Source organism: Rhipicephalus microplus, chromosome X, assembly GCF_043290135.1.
Source record: "Rhipicephalus microplus isolate Deutch F79 chromosome X, USDA_Rmic, whole genome shotgun sequence".
In the NCBI taxonomy this organism is placed as follows: Eukaryota; Metazoa; Arthropoda; class Arachnida; order Ixodida; family Ixodidae; genus Rhipicephalus; species Rhipicephalus microplus.
Genome location: NC_134710.1, coordinates 54,984,880 through 54,987,818, shown reverse-complemented (window position 1 = coordinate 54,987,818; position 2,939 = coordinate 54,984,880). Strand labels below are relative to the sequence as shown.

The following is a 2,939-nucleotide window of genomic DNA, read 5'->3' as shown; positions in this document are numbered from 1 at the left end:
CAACGCACAGTATTCTGAATTTTGTTTTCATCTTTTTTACCTTACTGTAAATAGCAGATGGGCAAAAAAATTGTTCAATACATATACTATTTGGGGCTCTACATACGGCTTTTATGGCATTAAATCATGACTCGCACGCAGACACTGACTATCAAACCCGGTTTAGCGTGTTTTCCGCTGGAATATATTATAAATTAGTAACTGTAATAAAGCGTTCGTCGATATCGTTAAAATGAAGCGACCACACGGCTTCTCAACAATAAGAAAGCAAATTGCGTTCAATATACGGCAATTTCTGATGCCATAGCTTGTTTATTTCATCGATAACTTTAATATATTTCGTTGACATGTCGTTAATATATGTCGTTGACATGTTGTTCTTGAATTTCTGTCGCTGAGGTATCAGAAGCATGGGGTTGACTGTGCAGAGAACAACTTTCTTCTGCGGCCACAGGCGTCCCTTGTGGTAAAAACCTTTCTTTTGGTGGCTTCCTGTGCTTAGGCATCGCTAAAAAAACACACATATGTTGCATATCAGCTGGCAGATTCTTTTATCATTATGAACGAACATGCTCTGAGCGTCGCTACGCATAGAAATAAAAATAAACAAAGTGCGAAGTTGTCATTATCCTGCTTCTGGATGGCAGGTGCGGTTAATTCACCTCTCGATAAAAATGGAGGAAACGAGCGATTTCATTGACCGAAGGTATTAAGAGCGTTTTTCTGTAATGTGCGTTTTTTTTCTGTTTTTGAAGAAACACCTGGTTAGACCCTCCATGTGACTCTTAAGAAGACCGGCAATAACAGTGCTAAACGTGGAACTGACTAAGATTGGAACAAGGAACAAAATTAGGAAGCAAACTCGCAAACTTCCGTTAACGCGAAAATAAGTGGATTCCTACCTCTGAACGAAAAGATTGTTGGCAGAGCATTCGGCTTCAATTTTTTCCAGCCGTCCGCACGGTTATGCTCAAATGCGGTTTCTTCGAAATGTCCCTGCAGCGCGGAAACACGCGATGATCAGGTCTCAAAGATCTTCACAAAAACCTTCTAAGCAGACCACAACAGCCAACACTTTCAGGGACATGCGTAAAGAGTGATAAGGGAATTTTAGGGGCTGTTGTAGTTGGAGTTAATAATAAAGAAGGGAAAATTGTCAATTTCTTTCTGAAAAAAACAGGGACAGTGAGAAAATATTCTTTGATAATGAACTGACGGGATGCGTGCTTTCAATGTGATGTTACAAAAACAAATTGTTGAAGGCGCCGGTAGCAACAAGCGACAACGTAGGCGCACATCTCTGCGCAATTGCAGCTTGTGTACAACAAGCGATCAAGAACAACGCATTTTGTGCTATCCAAAATGAACAATACGCATGTACATAGCATGCAAATGAACGAGTATTGCACCCGGTGCACTGGTGATAGCGATTAAGCCCGATCGGGGTCAGATTTCTGAACAGTCATTGGCGTCCTTCTGCACCAAAAGCCTTTCACATGAGTAACCAACAAGCCCACGTTGCAACCCTCATCGACTACAGTCCTTCTGCAGCTTGCGTATAAGTGAGTCAATCACATCAGGCTCGATCGCGATCAAAAATTCTGAAATGGCATAACTTACGCTGCACAAACACGAACGGTCCGTGGGTTGCCACTTGTCGCGCTTGATCTTTACCAGCCACAGGAGTCGCCTTTTCGGATCTTTTGGAAATATGAACATCCTATAGCCATTTCGCGAGTGGTTTGTGCACTGTGGCACGCAACACCCGGGCATTTTGCCCGAGAAAACGCTATAAAACGCCGCGCACCTGTTTCACACAAACCAGACGCGACGGGGCTAGCACACTCTAGCGAGGCGGGGGGGGAGCCGAATGGCGGCCGCCGATCGGAAGGCGGCATTCACCCCCTCACAGAATGACTCCACCCTCCAAGGCGGCGGAGGGGAGAGCGCGCATCGAGGAACCCTACTTCTCCTGAAGTGACGTCAGTTTCGGCGGGAGCGTGCGAGTCGTGCGGCGGTTCGGGCCGCACGACGCGCTGGCGGGGACGCTGAGCGCTCGATGTTGTCGTCTGCTCGACGCGCCGTCGTCTGTTCGATGCACCGTCGTTCGTGCGCTGTTTTCACAATTTGTCTCCTGGTTCTTTTTTTACACATTATTAGAGACAAAAACAAGTGACATGAAATAAAATGTATGCTTTTTTTCGTGAACGCGTAGGTTTGTATTTCCCTTTGAGCAAAGCCGTCTGGACAAAGAATACGCGGCAGACGGCACGTTTGCGTGCGCAGATATGTGTCTGCTGGTTGCATAACGGAGCGTTCCAAGCTGCTTCAAAAGATTAGAGGATGAGCACGTCTAGGCGTAGAAATTACTGTTGTGTCGTAGGCTGCCAAACCGGATACAGCAGAGTTAAAAACCAGCCCAAGCTCTCACTCTTTGGAGTACCTCAAGACGAAGAAAGACGCCGGCTATGGGACCAGAATCTCAACTAGAGTGTACTAGAATGGGGGAGTGGGTCCACTGTGGCCGGCGGCAAGCGGTGCGGGTGAAGCAAAAACGGCGGAAAATTTGGTGGCGCTGCAGTAGCCTTCTCCTGAAGTGACGTCAGTTTCGGCGGGAGCGTGCGAGTCGTGCGGCGGTTCGGGCCGCACGACGCGCTGGCGGGGACGCTGAGCGCTCGATGTTGTCGTCTGCTCGACGCGCCGTCGTCTGTTCGATGCACCGTCGTTCGTGCGCTGTTTTCACAATTTGTCTCCTGGTTCTTTTTTTACACATTATTAGAGACAAAAACAAGTGACATGAAATAAAATGTATGCTTTTTTTCGTGAACGCGTAGGTTTGTATTTCCCTTTGAGCAAAGCCGTCTGGACAAAGAATACGCGGCAGACGGCACGTTTGCGTGCGCAGATATGTGTCTGCTGGTTGCATAACGGAGCGTTCC

The 2,939-nt window shown here is 47.2% G+C and overlaps 1 long non-coding RNA gene across 1 annotated transcript; it reads right to left on the bottom strand.

Annotated features, from left to right (window-relative positions):
• Window positions 1-277: 277 nt before the first annotated feature.
• Window positions 278-1,958, bottom strand: LOC142775316 (uncharacterized). The gene is made up of 3 exons (XR_012886735.1): window positions 1,621-1,958; window positions 903-996; window positions 278-508 (listed from the first exon to the last, which is right to left on the bottom strand). It is a non-coding gene; the product is annotated as an uncharacterized LOC142775316 (long non-coding RNA).
• Between the last annotated feature and the right edge of the window lie 981 nt (window positions 1,959-2,939).